The sequence below is a fragment of the Streptopelia decaocto genome (genome assembly GCF_964273445.1).
Source record: "Streptopelia decaocto genome assembly, chromosome: 9".
In the NCBI taxonomy this organism is placed as follows: domain Eukaryota; kingdom Metazoa; phylum Chordata; class Aves; order Columbiformes; family Columbidae; genus Streptopelia; species Streptopelia decaocto.
The window spans coordinates 7621200-7641628 of NC_138664.1; positions in this window are offsets into that span (position 1 = coordinate 7621200).

Consider the following 20429-nt stretch of genomic DNA (forward strand, 5'->3'; position numbering starts at 1 on the left):
CCTGGCTGCTCTTTCCTGAGGAACTCTAGAAGCCACTCCACAGGTATTCATGCACTGTGATTTAGCTGTAGAAGAGATTTGTTCCCCTGTAGAGGTAATACAGCTTATTTTCATGGAGTATGAACAAATACATGATATTATCTTATTATCCTTCAACATGACAGCCAGGAAGGGAGTGATGAAGCAGCTATGCTCTGGACCCTATGGCAGCACTCACCAAGTGATCTTGAGAGATTCCCCAAATGTCCTTGCTGTGGCCATCACCTGTGTCAGTACCTGATTGCCTTCTCAAGCAGTAACTCTTGACATAAACCTCATCTGAATGAATAATTTTAAGTCTCAAGGCTGTAAGCTTTTATAGTCAGGGACTAGGCTTTGTACAGGGCTCTGGTCTCTGGGACTTCAATGCAGTAACAGGCAGGTGCTGATGCAATTCACCCTGAAGTCCAGTTTGAAACTCCTGCATTCAAAGCCCACTGGTGTTCCTGTTCTGCAAAGGCTGGTGGCACTCATCAGCAGTGATTGTGGAGCTATGGCAATTAGGGGGGCTTCTGTGCTTTCTCGTTTGCTCTCCTTTAGCCAGCTACACCTCTACCCTCTCTACCTTCCTTACTAGCTGGTGGATCAAAGCTTATGTCCAAGCTGCAGATGCCCCAGTTTGCAGTTTGGGATCTCAGCACGCACCCAGCCTGTGTCAGTGGTTGCACCAGCTCGCTGGACCATGCATGGTGCTGGCTGAGGCAGGGGCACGTGTCTCCTCCTGCCATCAACACAGAAACCCTAGAGGAGGAAGGTTCCTCAGGCAAAGCTACTTATTGATGTGCCTCATCATGGGCATTTGCTGGCGAGGCAGAGCCACCAGAGCATTGCTCAGTGACCTGAGAGGTATTTGGTTGGAAAATGTCTGGTTTTGTTCTCGTCTGAGAGCCATTTGATCCATCCCCAAAGATGCAGGGTAGCAAAGGCCCTGGGGCCCTCCCATGGGTGACAATGGATACACTGGGGTCTGTAGAGCAAACTGGATTGTCTACAAGTCAAAAAGTCTTAGAGACCCATTTGTAGGTGGGATTGTCAATATAGAATAACAAAGCAAAAAGCACTCCAGGCTAAATGTTACCAGTGATTATTTTTAACTTTATTTTTACTGTTTCTGATGTGTTCTTCAATCTGTCTTGTTGATGTTTATTTTTCCATTTGTGTTAAGGGTCATATGTCATGCCTCCCTTGCATCAGGTGCTACACAACCATGTAGTGTCCTTCCCCCAAACAGTTCACAAAGTCTTTCTCTGTGGATGAGTTCTTACTGGCACTGCGGTCAGCAAGTTGTATGTGCCCTTTAACAGGAGTTTCTTTAGAGCATGTAGGACTCCTTATTTATCTTCCCCAAAGCAATGAAGAGGTATGAACCTCCTCATTAAAAATAAAATAGACATAAAAAGCCCAATAAAGTTTCAAAATATTTTCCGTAATCAAAATTCTTATCTATTAATTTTAATTAGCAACAGCTGAATAATGAATTATTTGGGTATTTAGTATAGTGAAGTCTGTTTGTCCTTGGGTTCTTTTCTTGATTTCTGATCTGTTTTTCTCCTTTTTTCACACTCACTAAAAACCTAGGACCTAAATGGTAATCTCAAAATGTCTTTTCAGATATTTATCAGCCGTAATATACAACTTCCAAAATAATCAAAATTCTCTGCTAAATTCTAAAGAAAGTGTCTGTCTATGGCAGTCAGTTGTTTATGCTGTTGAAACATGCAATCAGAGGACAAGGGTAGAATCTGGTTTTTTTATGACTAGGACCTATACTAATGCCTATACCAACCACATTTAGTTAGGGATTCATTTGGTATATATCTGCAGATGTAGAAATCTACTAGTGAAGATTTTATATAAAACTACTCACACTGAATGAACTGAAACAGCGTAAATTAAGTGGTGAGTAATAAAAAGTGAAACAGCAACTTTTCACTAAAGAAGTATCTTATCTTTTTTGGCAAGGAAAATAGCATGCAGAAGGACTTCTGTAAGGTCCCACTGGACCATGTGAGGTCCAGCCTATGAGGCCACAGGAGCTCTGGGAAGGCAACAACTCCTCATCTCAAGCAAAAGGGCCACAGTATCAGCTGGACTCTGGAGCCAGTTGTCAAACGGTGGATGCTACAACCCTGAGGTGCCAATTTAAACTCAGCTTTCTTTTATTTTCTTTTTTTTTTTTTTTTCTTAGATTTGAGCAACGCCCAGAGTTTTCAGTCTCCTGCGGATGAAAAACAATAAATGGGTTCTCCAGGGATGTGTCTTGGTGGGGCTAGAAAGGTGTACTTTCCATCGTGCTCATCTCCAAGTGAATTGCTCTGGTATAAGGTAGGTTCTGAGACACAAATGGCTTTTTTTTTTTTTTTTTTATTTTAAGCTCTCTATTTTGGTTATTATGGCTGAACACAAAACAGGGCTCCACAGGGCCATTTGGTAGAGCTGCCATAGGCAGAAGAAGCTGTTTGAGGTTTCCTCAGAGCAGCGTTGCAGCGGTTTGTGTGCTAAGCAGCAGAAAACATAATGCCAGGTAGAGCAAATGGAACTCGGAGCTGAAAATTAAATATTTTTAATTAAAATCCACATCTGCAAGCCGCTTGCTGGCAGCCGGGGTTTGACTGCTAAATTATGCTGACACGCTGGGATCACCAGTGTCAGAGACGGTAATCCCAGAGAGGCAGCCAGCAGATCTCGCTGGTTAATATTTAAAAAGCTACTGGCGCCTGATGGAAGCTGTTTTGCAAATTATTCTATCTAGGCTGATTGTTTCTGCTTGTAAGTAGTGTCATATGTGGGTAACTTAGCTGTCACTTCTGTCTATGGAGCAAGCCTGGCCTTGATGCAGGTTCCAAGATGTCTTCAAGTTCTTTCAATGGCCACTGAATTTGGTGTTAGGCCAACCATGTGCCATGACCTCCAATTAGGCCATTCCCAGAGTCCTAAATTGCTTCAACTGCTCTTTCAGTGTCCATGGATAGCATCTCTTGACCATTCCGCCTTTTCTCCCAAGTATTTTTAGGCAGGAGGAGACTGAGGAGAGATGGCTAATGTGCTGCTAGGGTTACCAAGCTGGGGTTTTGTCCTGTGTGTCTGTGTGTCCTGTTCCACTGCTGGCTCCAACCCCTCTGCTTCCCCAGCTGCTCCCTTGGCTACCTTGCAGCCCTGACCACAGCATAGGTTGGACATGAGGAAAAGGTTCTTCACCCAGAGGGTGCTGGAGCACTGGAACAGGCTCCCCAAGGGCGCAGTCATGGCCCCAAGCCTGACAGTGTTCAAGAAGTGTTTGGACAATGTCCTCAGACACATGGTGTGAATTTTGGGGTTGTCCTATGCAGGCACGGGAGTCGGACTTGATGATTTTTGTGGGTCACTTCCAATTTGGGACATTCTATGATTGCCCTGAGCAGGAGTTTGGTCTCTGTGGTCTGAAGAGACACTCTGGGGCTGCAAACATATGCCAGGAGAGGTTTCAGGTTATCACAATTTATTTTTTCTTTTTTTCTGTTAATGGAATAACTCTGAATCAGTCTCACACAATCCTTCCTAATACAGCTATGGAGACAGGGAAGAGCCAACGTGGAGTTAATTACACTCCTCTGCACCACTCTGTGTATGTTATATGCCATGAGAGAAAGGTTTGGAAACCTTTTAGCAATCCTTTCAAAGCCAGAGAGTACAGCAGCACATTTATACCTGGTTAATATGCCTCAGCTCTCATTAGCATTTAGCAGCCCCCTATGCTGCCTTTACTGCTGTGTTGGTTTTCTATGCAAATGGATCTAATAGTATGTTTTTTCATTAAAAAACAAACAACAACAAAACTTGTATCCTAAATTCTTTTAGCAGGAAAGGAATAACGTCAAGTGGCAGATTACAAAAGGGGTGCCAGAAATGTTTTAGCAAGCCTTTGGGAAGAGAAAAGTTGCAGCTTTCTGTTCTAAATTTCAGATTTGGTGTTTAAGTTTCTGTCTATTTAAAGGGAGAAACAGGGATGCTAAGAGCGAGCTGAGAATTTACAGACTTCAAATGTGAAGATCTCTGCAAGACAAAAGCTTGTCACCCTCATATATCTTCCCAATCAGTTGGGAAACAAGACTTAATCAGTTGAGACGGTCTGAGCAAACAGGGTTATCTTTCAGCTTTCTCTACAAGTGGCCAGATTAATACTTAATTCTGTTGAACAAGAAGCGAAGTCGGGAGAAGGCGGCCTGCCTCGGAGAAAGGCTGCTGTCAGTGCCACGGAGGAGGCGATGAAACTCGAATGGTCAGGTTCAGTTTTGTTTAAAATCAATTTCATCTGCTCTAATGCAACCTGGTTGTGTTTGTATTTTCAGTAATGACTGGGAATAATTAATTCTCTTTCATGTAACAGATCCCTTGCTCTCTCATCACTTGAAAGAAAACCCCCAAATTATGTTAAAAAATGACTTTGACAACAAATTAACTGAGGATTTTAAAGCGGTTGTCAGTGTGCCTTTCAGTCAAATCCTCTTTCCACTTATAGCACAGACGCATGAAAGAGGAGGCTGGTGTTCCTGAGCGAGCACGGAGGAAGATTGAGTTGTGCGTGGGAGGACGGAACAGGAGAGAACACTCCAGTTACTTGGGCCACTCCTCCAGCAAAATTATTAAGTATTGTTAGAAAGTACTTCGTGGGGAGGGAGGGAAAAAGTTAATCTCCTAAGTATAGCCAAATGCTGGGGCTGAGCTGGCAATAACAATAATTAAGGGGGAAAAAAAAAACAACAACAAAACCACCAAACTTTATTGAAAAAGGTTGGCTAAATTCCTCCACCATTCAAACTTATTCTGGGGAAACAGCATATAGCATTTTTGTCACTGTTTCCAAACTGGATAAATCACCCAATCTACAAGCCATAACAAATTCTTCTTCTGTTCCAGCTCTTTCTGAAGTTATTTTTCCCCCAGAGAGGGAGAATTGCAGCCCCAAACTTGATTCAGAAGGGTCCAGGATATTCAAGCCATCAAAGGTCATTCAGACACAAACTAAGACAGACCATCTAGCAAGCGTGTGGGATTGAATTCAAAATCAAATATAGGTAGTTCAAATACCCAGAAGAATTTTCTTTCCATTTTCTATTTTACCCCATCACTCATATATTGTACTATTGAGTTATCTAAAGAAATAAAGCATGTTTATGTTATCTAGGTATATTCAGCAAAGTTTATGCTGCTCCCAGGAGTTCATCCATGAGTTGCAGCCTTCACCTAAGCTGGGGACATGTGGATATGTAAGTGTACCACTGCATCTTTCTACACCCTGTTCCTCATGATGGCTGATCAGCAATACTTCAGAGAAAAGCCAAAACTGAACCCAGACAGACCCTGTAAGCCTGCCAGAAGACAAAAAGGGTGAAGGGGAGATAAATCCTCCTTGCTCTCCAGAAGTAACAACAGAAACCTGATGCATAAGATAAATACAATGCTAATAAAGAGCAATCCAGTCTCTTTTCAACCCTTTGGGGAAATTTTGGCATGCAGGATCCATGCCTCCTTGGAAATACAATGCCTTTCAGAGTCTTATCAAATTCCAGTTCGGATTCCTTAATATAACAGCTTAATTTCAGAAAACCATAACAGAGTTTCAATGCTTCAATAATCAATACTTGTATTTTAATTTTCGTGGTAAGATTATTCATGGCCAATCTATGATTAACTGATCTAGTTCCAATAATGTCCTTCAACTTAAATAATCTTTCTTTACTGTTCCCCTGGCTCCACTAGCCTGAACGATGAATACATTTAAGAAGTGTTATCATAACCTCTTTTAATCTTTAGCTGTTTAAAGAAGACCAAGTCCCTTAACCTCTTCATAAGAGAGCCATTGCATTTCTGTCATGTGTTTATAACTCCTCTCTACTTGTCCTAGTAAGGTAGTTGTTCTTACATACAGGTACCAGAACTAGATGAATTTTTTACACAGGCTCTTATCAGTGCTTTCAATGTTTATACTGTTGTTTTCATTTTTACCAAAACCACTTCTCTTAATGCATTCTAGTAATTCCTTGGCTGATCAATAAACCAGGTTCTTTCTTTCCTCTGTGGCACTAAATGGATTTTTTTTTTTGACAAGACTTTTGATGTTCCTTTTTCCAGGACTTGGTGGATCTTTCTTTGGAAGAATACAGTTGTAGCAATTCCAGTTTGATGAAGCTGGAGAATCATTGACCTTTGCTGGTCGACGAAATCGTCTTAATTAATTTCCTCTCGGCATCTCTCCAGTTGTGTCTGTGCCTGGACAGGACCGGTAAGATGAAGAGAAGTCACAATTCTGTAATAATAATAATAATAATAATAATAATAATAGCATAAGGATAGTCTAAGTGATCCTCTCTTAGCCTGTTTTCCTAATGTGGTTCCAAATTAGCAGACAAAAGGGGATTTTCAAACACACTGAGACTGTTAGTCGTACTCTATCTTTTGCTACCAAGTTTTCAGATCAATCTGGGTTGCCTATCAGCTATTCTAAGAGACACAAAACCAGTTGAAGAAAATTATCATACAGATGTTGCTTCAGCAGATCTATGGTGGTTTTCTGTGTGTCACCAGTTTAGACCAGTAGAGACTGTCCCAAGTTATCATTCACTTTTTGATCAAAGATCATATTTTTATATAAAGAATGCAATTATAAATAGTTTATAAAGTCTTAGTAAATTATTAATCGAGAAGAATACTGAAGTCATGAACAACATGTTATAGATTATTTAAAGTGCATCAGTTCTAGTAGCATAGATTAGTATAAACCTGACCAGTAAGCACAGTATTGAACAGTACATAACAATTGATTTACTCATTATTAATATGTCTATTACTACTTTATTAACCTGTCGTTCTCTACTTAATGTTATTACCCTGACAGTAAAGGAATCTAAACTGATTTCTTTTGAAACAATCATTTGGAAAAGTCATTTTTCTATACTCTGAATTTTTAATTTATTAAAGAAAATTTGTAAGCACTTTTTTGTCCCTGTAATAAATTAAAAACATATGATTGATTGTTTTCTGTGGCTTCCCAAAAGGTTATATTCCCTCTTCCACTGCTATCAAAACTGTTTTCCATAAGCTAATCAAGTTGATGTGCAGTCAAAGGAGTAAATGAAAATAATTATGTTTATTTAGGGCTTTGAAAGGAAAAAGGTTTACTGCTTGACAAATGGAAGTTAACAGGACTGTTGGAAGTGTGGTCCATGTGCAAGCACAGTGCTGAGGTGGATGTGATATGCAGCTCTGGTTGTACAAGCTATTGTCTGCGCGCAGCTCTGGGAGGATGCTGAGGTAGGGTGAATGTCACAAAATTTTTCCTGGCAGCGAGGTCTGTCAGGTGATGGAATGATCCTGGAGAAATGGAAGAAGTCCTGTTGCTAGAGCCAGTTAAAGGGTAGTCTAGACAACACCCCCATTAGGAGATTCTCCTAAGGACCAGCCTTGTAGATGGAGGGAGGGAAATAACACAAGGGATGGGAAAATACTTCATCCATTTCTGTCATCTTGAAAACGCAGAGGCTATGTTGGTGTTGGCTACTCCTCCACAGAGGATGCCAGTAAAGATGTTAGTCATGGGGATGGTTTCGTGATATGGGTGAGAAGGAATCAGTAAATATCAGTGACTCATAAGAACTGGCAAAAAAGTCCTTATGATGTGTCTTCTGGTAACTATCTTTTGGGGGAGGTCTGTCTAATAAATAGCTAAGCACATTGGAGAAAAAAAAAAAAGCTTTAGTCCATTAATAGTGTCCAATCAGGTAATGTTTGGATTTCATTATCTTAAAAGATAACAAAAGAAATAAGATTAAATTGCAGTACACCTAAAAACATTGGAGCATCCTATGCTGGAGACAGTCATCTTGGCTCCATCCACAGTTGCATTACTCTAGAATTAATGCTGTAGCATAATCAATAAAAGGAGCTCAGCTTATACAAGGGTAATTGCACCTGGTTTTATTTTATCTCTTGTGACAGACCTTGGCCTTACGATCTGTAGCAGCAGGGGCTGCTTGGTAGCCCATGCCGATGCAAAGCAGCTGTCCCGGTGGGAGAGTTGGGCTGCCCAGGGCAGCGGTGGAGTCACCATCCCTGGAGTTGTTTAAAAGATGTGTAGATGAGGCTCCTAGGGACATGGTTTAGTGCTGGAGTTAGGTTATCACTGATCTTAAGGGTCTCTTCCAACCAAAATGATCCTATGATTCTGCAACCTGGGATACCCACCAGCAGTCACTGGCAGCACAGGAGGGCTCTGCTGATGTCTCTGCCCTCTCCATCCTGGTGTCTGGCAGATGGGACATAACCAGGGACCCTGTCTGCTTGCCTGGCTGTGAGATATTGGAGTAGCTCCCTGTTGGTTTTGCAGGCACCATAAATGCAATCAGATTTAGAGCTGCTCCAGTTGATAGAGTGTTGGCACCTCCAAGACAGCTGGAAACCAAGAGTGGCTTTAAAATATCTCAGGGATGCAGCAGATATGCGCTTGGCTTAAAAGCTAGTCCTGAGCCTCCTGCAGAATGACAAGGGTCTGTCAAACTCCACCTGTGCTGAAGAACAGGGAGGAAATAATGACAGTTTTTACCTTACTGAGGTAGGAATTATTTTTGTCCTGTGCAATAAAAGTTTAATAGTGTACACCCAAGGCACAATAGTACAATTCATCTCATAGTCAGAATGTTATCCTGAAAATTACACTTAAGTTAACAAAGCACGCAAGAATCCTCTTCTTGTCCAGCAGCTGGAAATCTAGAAATATCAGGAAGGGAAAACTTAAAACTATTTTTCTTTCACACAATGTAAATTGCTTTTGACTGGTTTGGTTTAGGTATTTATTAATTTTTTTAAAGACAGTTTCCAAGGCCATTAAAAATGAACGCAGGCCTTTAAATTTCTAAATACCAGAGGAGCTCCCATTAGCTCTCATCCTCCTGTCAGTATCTTTTCGGTAATATTGAAGCCACAGATGCGGAGGAAATGTGCCCAGTCGGTAGATAACGCCTGACTGGCCTCTGACCCTGGGGTTAAACTGCTGTCTGGGCTGTGTGGACCAGTATCCCCCTTCCCAGGGATGGAAAGCTGCCAGCCAGCTGTCAGTGTGCCAGGGCATTGCATCCAGCACAGGGACATGACAATACAATATCTTTTTAATGTCCTTTTCCTTTTATGCCCCTCTGCGTTAGCGGGGACGGGGTGATTGTGCGAGCGGCGCTGAGCATCCCCTCGGTTGTGTTTTCATAGCTGCCAACTAAATCTGATTAGTTTGTCTGTGTTCCCAGGAAAGTAAATCTGCTGTTTATCACCAGGTCCATCAAATCCTGGGTATTTCAACTGATGCTTGTTAAGGCATATTATTATTTATTTTCCTTATTTTGCAATAGCCACAAGGAATTTCAGAGTCTGTTGAATTATAGGTAAATGGGTGGTTTATCAAGCTAATACAATGAGACTGCTAAGGCAGAGCCAGCCTCTCTGAGCCTCTGGTGCAATAAGGGAAGGGACAGAAAGACAGAGATTCATGTAACTTCGATTTGGTCCTGATGGCGCTAAGGAGGGAAGAGTGATTGTAGCTGCTGGTAGAGCTGGGCAGGCCACCAAAGTGGTTCTTTTGTGGATTGAGCCTTGTGCAGAGACAGGTCCCCTCTGACTGCCCTGCTCTTGGATGTCCCCCCCATGCACTGCTGCAGAGCCCTGGCTGCCTGAAACCTGTAACCAGAATGTGCCTTTTCCAAAGCCTGGCTTTGTTAACACCATCTTGAGCTGATAAGGGTTGGGTACCAAGGAATGGGGCACTCTTTCCTCCCAATCCTTCACAAACTGTGGACTGAGCAGCTTCCAAACAGGATCTTCCTACCTAAAATACATCTGGTAGTTTAGCAGCAGCGAAGTCTTCATTTCCTGCTACATTACACTTATGCTTAGTTGCTGCCTACACAAGAGGTGCCTGCAACTTTGCAGTGGGTGAAATGCCTCCTGGGAGGACACAATTTAAACAGCTTTCATTAGAGCCATCTTTCCTGCACTTGAAGCTTCCCAAGATTTGACTCAGCTCTGACTATCAGTGGGATGCAATGAGGTCTTTGAGGAACACACACAAACTCCTGATGCTCATCGATTGCATGGGCAGTACCTTCTGCTCTTGCTCAAGCTTCTAGTCTGTTTTCAGGTTTTCTAAAATTATTATTATGTATTTAGAAAGTGAATTTCAATATATATATATATATTTTTCCATCGTTGCCATGAATGAACTCTTCTTAGGGGAAAAAAAAAGTGATTTTCAATCTGGGAGTAAAGTGGTGAATACCGTGACAAAGCTTAGCAGGTTCATAACAGATCTTTTCCTGTGATAAAGTCCTACAGTTACTCTCAATTTGAGTCTTGCCTTGTTATGCTTACACAGAAGCTGGAAAATCAGACTCAAAATATCGTAAGGGCAGCAGGTTTGGTTATCAGAGTGAAGGAAAGTGTAGGACAGCGTGAGTACAAATTGCTCTGATTTGTGTTAAACCTTTGCATTGGGCTTATACTTAGCATTGCTTAAGATTCCTCCATAGGTCCCTTCCACCCCAAAACCTCCCACACAGAGAAGTATTCAAGTCTGTGTTTAAAACACATATAGATTTGGGAGAGCACATCTGCTGGCAGCAACAGCAGCTGTACAAAAGCATCCTCTGCTTGCTTTCATCTCCTTCCTAATGGAAGGGAAAATGGAGCATAAAGATATTCTGCAGAAGGTTAAGTGCTCCCATCTAAATGCGGTGGGTTTGGAGGAGTCAATGAAGCAAAGCCGGGGGGGTGGGAAGCGGGAAGGGGGGGCCTGGAGGGGATGCACCGGTTTCTGTTGTTTGGCTGCAGATGTGTTATTCCAATTAACTTGAAAGCGGGAATGTGAGGGGTGAGCAGGAGGGAAGGTGAGGAAGCGTTTTTTATGGCAGGAGATGAATTCTACACTGTAGACAGTGATGGAGATGGCCCTCCTGGTCTCTCTGAGGTCATCTGGTTTTATGTGAGGCGAGAGGTGTAAAACCAGTAGGGGAAACCCAAACAGGAAGGGTCTGAATGGCACATGTGGAAGAGCTTAACAGTCACATGCTTGACCTAAGGCTTGGGTTGCTGCTCATCACTGAGTGGCCTCTAATTCCAGGGTTTGGGCTTCTGCTCATCACTGAGTGGCCTCTGTGACTCCAGGCTTTGCTGGACGTGTTGCTATAGTATGGTACAGGACAACCCAATTGTCTTAATTTGATAAGCCCTGCGGTTTGACTATGTGCATATCTGAAGGTCTATGCACTTGTTGGGTGGATGGCTGGCAATAGGACGTAGGTGGAAGAAAGGTGCTTTAAAATGTCCCTTTGGGACTGCAATGCTGAAGGTACCTATAATTGCACTGTGGTGATAGTTTGGTCTGTTAAACACTGTTCCAGGATGCAAAAGAGGAGGAAAGGAAGTATGTGGGGGGAGGACATGATAATGCTGAGAATAAAAGTTAATTAAAAAATAAAAATCAAGAGAAACATGTCTCTAAGGCCACTTCTTTCGCAGAGACCACCTGTCAAACGCTTCCCTGTCTATAAACCCAGGATTGGCTTCCAATCTACTCTGCGGTTCTTTAATTTTTAATGCCTCTCCCTTGGTCTCACAGGTGGCTATTATAGACAGAAGCTGTCGCCAGTATAGATACAGATGTGTGTGATGCACGCACTGAACATGAGCGCTCAGGATTCAGGAGTCAACACCAGCCAGGAGTGGGAGCTGCCAAAGGAGGTTGTTAAACTGCAGAGAGCAAGGTGTCTTGGCATTGTTAGTGATTGCCACATCTCTTTTCTTCTTTTCCTTTTTTTTTCTTATTGACTCTCCAAAATGTCATCGTGGTGCATTCGAATTGACAGCACTAGATGGTGAGCTGGAGGCTGACAATTCAAGGTGTGGTTTGTGTATGGGATTTTGAGGCAAGAACTGATGGTTTTAATCCAAACCTCTTCTCTGTCACAATATTCAGCCTCCCATGGCTGTGATTCCAGGTAAAAAATGGGGGAGTCATAATTCTTGTTTTACCTGACTCACAGGGGTGTTGTGAGGCTCAGTTAGTTAATTATAGTAAAGCTTTTGAATAATAATCATAATAACACTTAGCAAATGAAAAGCGGGTGTTATTATCGTTAAAGTAATGACAAGGCACCCTGCTGAAAGAAGCAAATATAATGCTGATTATTAAAATCATTTGTATTTAGTGGAAAATGTTGCTGCTGCTTTATAAACTTAGAGATGTAATCTTGTCCCCAAGCCGTAACAATAAGTAATTGTAAGTGCTTTGTTGGGTTTGTCAGGATATAGGAATAAACAGGTACCTTCAGTCAGAAAGGTTTTTATGTTAAAAAAGAGAACAATGGAAGAAAAGAGAAGAAAAGCAACATTTTGCTGAGATGAGGGCAAAGGTGCGTGTCTTATCTGAGCACAAGCAGGCTACTATGCCCCCTCCCTCTGGTGCCAGCCCTGGGAGCAAGGGGTAAGTTTTGGGAAAAGTTTGAAGGGGAGTGAAAGAAGGGGGAGTTTGAGTTTGAAGGGTAGCCAAAGACAAGATTTTTGGTGCAACTGACACACATTTATTAATTATTTCCATTAAGCCCAATGGTTAGATCTCAGATTTGCTACCGTCCATACAGCTCACATGTCTTAGCTTCTGTATCCATCACCTCCCTTGAGTTCTTGGTGCCACAGCCCAGATGCTTTGGCTCCTCTTTTATTTTTTCTTACTTAGATTGTTGAAGCTTTCTCCCCAAAAAAGCTTTCCTGCCTTGCCTATTCCTAGCAGGAATACACCCAAACCTGCCAGGGTCTAAACAAAGCAGTGTTGTGATTCTATCCTGCTGGGAGGAGCAGCTGAGATGAGGAAAAAGAGGGAGAGTTTGGGTTAAACCTACTGAAGGGAGAAAACTTGTGATTTTACAGTAAACATGCATCTTTTGGATAATGCTTTTTTTTTTTTTTTCCCTTTAACTACAGTTTAAGATTTGAGCAACTGGAAGGGGCCAGTCAAGAAGTCATTGCCTTGTGGAAAAAACGCCCGCTCCCATCAGAAATATCCCCGCAGCCGGCTGACACCGTAGACGTCGTCTCAGAAAAGGGTAAAAACATTGAACGGGTCTCTGGAGAATCTCGTCACTCTCCAGACATGCTCTCTGAGTTCTGTGTTAAATGGTAGAGAGGAAAAAAAAATCTGCGGAGTCACTGTTTGTCTTGTATATTTTGTGTTGATGGATGGGTTCAGTTGCTAGGGCTATCAATCCAGCAGTTTTTAAGAACATAATATTAATTTTTGGACGAAATAAACCACATAAATAAAATTAGTATAACTAGATATCGCCCTAGTACCACTGATTCTAGGGCTGTAAAATTGTACTTGATGGTTGTGGTGTCAGGCTCTGAGGTCTTTAATTCTGTTCCTTAAGGATGACTTATGCAATGAGGGGTGAGTGTTTGCTTCAGCAAGTTTGACTATCTCAAGGGGATCCCAAAATTGCCATAAAAAAGAAGGAATCACTTGTTAATACAAACTCTTTGCTTTTGGGCTGCAATATTTCACGTTAAAGTTGGCTTTTTATCCCAGGAATGGTTGTTGTTAATATAAATCTAAGGCATGTAAATATGGTGTAAATATTTAGACTGACATTCAGGTATTTGTATTGTGGCTGAGGTTGTATTGTACCCTTGGTCCTGTGGCTGCACATTTCTTCCTCCAAGTTGTTTCGTGGCTAGTTTTGGAAGGTTGAGTTGTAACCATTTTCACATTCTGGGGTGAGAATACATATATCTGAGCTTGTGAGCCTTCAAGCTCACAAACATGGCAAATGCAAGGCCAGAATAAGCTTTATGGTACATTAGGTGACTCTTCTCTCATCTTAAGAACCTGCCAGTAAGTAATGGTCCATTTCTGGAAGGGCAAGTTTTGAGACTCAGCAATTCATTACCGTAATTGCAGCATCCTTAAACAGCAACATGGGCTGCAAAGAAGAGAATACGCTTCAGATATATGAATTTCCATTGTCTCTTATAAGATCTTGTCTGGAAGCTCACATGTCCCTGGATGATTGGGTAAAAGAGAAACACAGTCCATGGGAGGTATCTCTTCTGGTCCAGTCTAGTGAAGGCACTCCTTCACTTTCCTTGTTTAATTTATTATACTGTCATGTATAAACATCTTCAGGAAAATATTAATTAGAGTGTGTATTCCTTGACAACTAGCTCTAAATGGATTAAACATGCTTTACTTGATGAAGCAGAGAGGTGTTGATTAAGAGAAATTGAATTGTATCCCTGAGATAATTTTCTCTCTCTGTGTCTAGAGAATACAGGCAAAGAAACACTTGTAGAAGAAACTGAACCACTACACTCCAAGTATCTCAAAAATAATATTCAGGACATACAAATTAATTGATTTGATGTGAAAATGCTTGATGCAAACTTGTGCTGAGGCTTTAAATTGAGGTTCTGACCATTCTCTGTGGTCACTAGAGGATCTCACAAGAATGGGAACGACCTGGCAATTTCCAGTTTGGATAATTATGTTGTGCTTCCTTAGTGTTTCCCATGCCCTTTCAATTAGTATGATAATCATCTTCACTTTGCGACCTACACTGAAGTATAAGTGATGGTACTTGCTGTTAAATAGCTGCGATGTTCCACCCCAGCAGTGATTCTGGAGCAGAGAACATCAGCTGGTGGGACCAGGAGGGTGAGGGTTTCCTGGACCATGGTGGGATCAGTGCTGCCCCTTCTCTGTGATCTGATTTGGAAACACTTCTGGATGAAAAGCCTAAAACACGTGGAAAAACTCACTTTAAGAAAAAAAGGGACAAATACATGAGTTGTATGGAAAGGAGTGGGGAGTCCTTGTAGATTCAGTAAAATAACAGCAGGTGAGGAGACCTCCGCTGCAGCTCAAGGGTGAATTTTTAGTATGACGAGTGCAGTCCATCAAGTAGCTGCGGAGGAATGAAGAGGTGCTGCAGCTTCCATCTCCCTGACAGTGTGATTTAAAGAACTGTTCTTTGCTGGCCTGGCCTTGTGTCTTTCAGTTGCCTTGAAAGGGAGAGAGAACCATGTCTCTGCTCCCTCATTGGCATTTGTCTTAAAAATAATAATAATAAAAAAAGAAAAAGAAATAAGAACAAGGGAACGCGCAGTTGAGTGTGGGGGAGAGAGTTTTCCATGCTGAACCCCCTGGTCAGCCATTGAGTAACAAGACAACAGGAATATTTCACTGTGCTTCACATGATTTGTTTACATTCACCTTAATAGTAAGGAGGTTTTTTATGCCAGCATTACACCTTGTAACAGATGCATTTTGCACTGGAAGAGCAGTCCCAGCTGCCTTTTGGGTAGCAGAATTTTCTTGCAAGAGATATGTTTCTCTTTTATATGTTTTTTGATATGCAGCCTAAACGAAGTCTCTGAAGGAGGATCTGTCTTTTGCTAACAGCCATCATTTTTATATAAAGTCGAAGGTATTCATATTATGTCTTCATCTTCTATATCTCAACTAGTAACAATATCACAACTACTCCCTCCTGACAACTATATTCATTTCTCATTAAAGATATTTCATGTTTTATTCAGGAATTTAAATGAAGCTATCAGAGCCTGTAATAGCAACAGTTTGGGATAATTGTATCTCATTGATGGCAGCCTCAAGAGTTCTAATTAATATATATTTAGCTCCCTGGCTGTCTTTAGACCAAACGCCTCAGTATGAAAGACAGTGAGAGGCGATAAGGGGAGGGGGAAGGGAACAGACTCCAAAATAACAGCCCCTTATTGAAATTTGGGTAGGAAAATCTGTGTTACAAGAAGGAACTGGTTTGGGATTTTTTTTTATTTTTTTTTTTTCTGCTATTTGATCCAAAATAACTTTTGAGATATAGATTCCTTCAGAGGAAAGGAAAATACAAGAATATAGATTTACTGCCCACTCATTTTGGGGGGGAGGAAGGATGACAAATATGTATTTTTCTCCTCCAGTGATACACCTGATATCTGAGTTCAGCTTATCGTCAGTCTGTGCTTTTATTACCTCTTTCCCTGCCTCCTTCAGCCAGAGTGCTTCATTCAAAATTGCTCAGTTTCACCGATATGATCTGCAATGCAAACAGGCTCTCATTACACTTTTTCGTACTAAAAAAGAAAGAAAGAAAAAAAAAACCACACAGGGAAAAAGAAAAAGCTTACTTTGGTGTATGACTGATTAGCCCTCTCCGTACAGCTCTCAATTTTCTTATCCCCTTTGGGCTTTTTTATTCCTCCCACCCCTTTCCTTCAACACTACCTTTTCTCTCTGTTGTATGAAATGAGGCTAGAAAAAGATTTGGGGAGGGGGGTATTATTCTGTCATTGGAATTCATAGCACTTGTATTCACTTACAAGCCTGAACTATTTTCTCAAATCACTTCAGTCTCTGTGACTTTCTCAGACTGTAGTTTATAAATCACTTTTGTGGTACACTATCTAGAGGGGATCAAGACCCCTGGAAGCTTGAGTCATATTGAATTGCATTGTGTAACGGAGAGTCATTAGGAGTTTACAGTCAGGGGGAAAAAAGAAGTCTTATAAATAGGCTAATTCAACTGCCACTTATATGTTTTAAAGGCATTATTGAGGAAGGAGGATGGTAGTATTATTTGCTCCCAATTTTGCTCTCATCAGCAGCAGCTAAGGGTGGCTCTTGAATAGGGCAGGAATAGAGATTTTATAGACCTCCAGCTTTAAAACCTCTATTCTTTTTTCCTTTATTATTTAAGCAAGTACTAAGGACTGTTTAGAGGTTTATTTAACTGGCTTCAAAGCTGGAAGCTAATCCAGCCTATACTGGCTCAAATTGCCTCAGTTTCTCCTGAATTAGGGTTGCTTTTCTCTTACTTACACTGGTATTTTTTAAAGGTGTTGATTTGAGAGAAGCACCTTGCTCAGAGCAGAACAGGAGTTTTCTGACAGTGAAAGGATTTTTGGTAGGAAATTTACATGGCACCTGCATTTTTTTTCAGTGTGAGTCTGACAGTAAGTCTATTCCATTATAGCATCTTATTTTTTTTAACCTAAAAAAAAAAAAAGTAAAAAAACTAGTAATAATGTAATGATAAGGCATTTATTTCATCGGGGTGTGTTTCACTTGCAGATTCATGACACAAAAGTGTCAGTCCCTGGGTGTTGCCTTGTTGCAGACTGGATTTTCTTGGCTGCGGTTGGAGGGCATCGAATACCTGGATATCCTCATGGTTACAGGTGTGGTAGAGGGAGAACAATGACCAGAAGCAGGTGCCTGCCTCTCAGGAACTTTGACTCTCTGCCAACAAGCTCACTCCTAGCTGAAGTTGCCTCTTTTTTCAGAAAAAAATGATGACAACTTTCAGTATTGTCTGCAGATCTCAGCCTCATGTCATCCACTTCCATGCCATCTGCAAGGTCGACATGCTCGGCACGGACAGGATTTTCTGAGGAAAACAAAGTGAACCCAAAGCAAACCCTCAGTTAAAAACAAGAGCGGAGTCAGAAGTTCAAAGGGTGGAGAGTTGAGCGGGCTCGCATGGCCGGCAGCAACTTTCCGTGAAGCGTCTCCTTGGGATTCGGTTGATGGGTTGCTTTGCAGCTCTGCCCTGGTGCTTCCATAACCCGGGATGGAATCCAGCCCAGCCCTGAGAGATGGAAGGTCAGACTGGTTTGATAGTGTAAGGTCAGAAACAGAATGAGGCTGGGATATCTCAATTGAGATTCGAGTATATAAAAATATAAATCAAAAAAAGCAAAATCCTTGAATGGACACCTTGCAGCTGTCTCGGGAAATGAAAGGCTTTAAAACAAGAAGACTCAAGACTAGGGGAATCCTAAAGCCAGTGCAACTAATGATGCTATTCACTCTCAACTCAAAGAATAGCAAAGTCCTCTCTGTCATCTGGAAAAGTACAGGGTGTACAGTCAAACCTGGGGAGAGATGCTGCTCTTTAACATAGCAAGCTGCCAGCATACTGGGGAGGTTAGATGTGCATGTAAATAGAAATCACATCACTTGTAGTGCTACTTTCTGACCAAATGCATCAAAAAGGTTATTCTAAAAAGGCTTTGCCAGTTGTAGGCCCCCTTCTTCTGTGTCCTTGAAAACTCTCGATAGACTCAAAGTTCACCACCGAAGTCATGGAAGTGGAAAAGAATGGGCTTTTCATCCACGTTACTCCTGAACGCTGCTGTCTCATTTTGCTGCAGGATACTTATAATTTTATGCTTATTTAAACAGACACATATCTAGTTTATGGGCATATTCCAGGGGAAAAAAAAAAAAAAGTCATGTAGCTTAGAGTGTGGTTCTCATGGGCAAACACCTGATCCCCTTTAATAAGAGATAAAAGGGAAACTATTCCCTTGCCAAGCTGCTACATTACAGGGCTTTGCTCGCAGTAGCACGCTGGTGGCTGCACTTCTGACTAGAGCACAGTGTGAAAAAGGCTCAGCTCGCAGGTACGGTGATTATCAACAGCTTGTGCTGATGCCACTTACACCCGCTCTAGCAGAACTTGTATGCAGCAGCAGGCACCGCACAATTAGGGTACAAGAGAGGTTTAAGAGTTTAGGATGTGCACATCTGCCAATCAAACACAGGTCAAGGGTGGACCTAATTGATGTTCCAAGCTGCATCAGCCTGGATCCTTGCTGTTTTAAGGATTTAGGTTTTTTCTTTTTTTCTTATTCTTCAGTAGTCTCCAGTGGTTTGATATTTTCATTGCTATTAGTATTTCCTTGAGGAGAGCAAGTTGAGTGCTCAGCTCCCATGTGCTAGCATATTTTGCACTTCCCAGGGATATTTGTAAGTTTATATTGGTGGGTTTTCTTTGAAAAGGTCCATCCTAGTGCACTTGTGTTCTCTCGAGTGTCTGTCATTTGTTAGCTACAAGCTTTGGGTCACCTTGACTTGCCCACAGAGGTGGTCAGAGCAGTTTATAAAAACAGACTGCTTAGCTGTGTAAAGTGATAAAAGCTGTGCAGGCTAAAATGCTGCTCCCATATTTATAGGGCCAACTGTAGGATGTCTCCTCACACAACTTGAAAGCTGCTACTTCTCCAGTGTTGTCTTTGACCACTACCACAATGAGAAGTACTAAAGGTCAGTATTTGACACCCAGGCAGTTATCTGGGGTCCTTGAGGACCCAAAACAAAAAAGGTAGGCTGATCCCTGTAAGTATTACCCCACGTACATACCACCACCTGTACTACAAAGAGAAGTACCACGAAAACTTCTTTAAGGAGATGGAAGTCTCAGAACTCAACACTTGTTATGACTTCTATAAGGAAGGCCATTGGCTCAATTTTAGTTTGCATATGTGACTCTGATCTCCCTTTTGGTCCCTGTTGGATGAAATTGTTCTTTTATTAACTGTTTTTTCAGGATGTTCACAAACTGATCTCTGAGTAAAGCCTCATTCGGGGTCTCGGATTTCAAGTAAAGCCACGATAGGCGAGTTCAATGGCTCTGACGTGTCGAAGTCCAGCAAGTGCTCACATTTATTTTAAAGCAGATAGTAGAAGTTGGAGATGTTGCCTGAGCAACTTTGCAGGCAAACTTTTATCTTCACTGAACCAGAATATATCTCTTATTCACACCAATATGGACACACCAGGAACTCCATAAGAAACTACATTTAGGAGAAGGTTCCATTGAGCAAACCCAATGTGCACTTAGTTCAGATAAGCCCAGGAGAGTCAACCAGTGAGACCTCAAAGTCCAGTGTAATTTGCGGTCTGATGTATTCTAGTCAAACTTCACTGCTCTCTTTCTACAAATCAAATGGAAAAAACTCAGGCAAAATGATCAGACGTTCAGATGTGGCTCCAGAATAAGTGCACAGTCTGTTCCATGGTGCCTGAGTCTTGTCTGATTTCTGCTCATATGCCATGTCAGAAGTCAGTGTAGGTTTTAATTTGACATTTAACCTATGTGGAGGCATCTACATGATTAAAAATAAAGTAGGTATTATTCAATTGTATTTAATTTTTAACAATGCTGTAAATGAGCCATTTTCAAAATATTTTATTTTTAATGTTCTGTTTGGATAATTGCCCTAACAGCAGACTTAAATGGCTAACCTGCCTCTCTCCTCAAGTAGCTGGCAAAATACTTCCTGTATCTAAAGCTTTATATGGTGCCGTTTACAGAGGCAGTGCATGAAGAAAAACACTATGGAGGTGCAGCTCCAATTTTTTTCTGATAGGAGGGTTTATCTATGGAGAATGTGTTATCCTCCTGGGTAGGCAAAGGGGACCCTTGCAAGTTATTTTAAAAAATTGCTTGAAATGAATAGATAAAATACTTAGTCCGAAAGTCTAGTGGCAAATGGGAACTTGGCCTGAGAGAGGA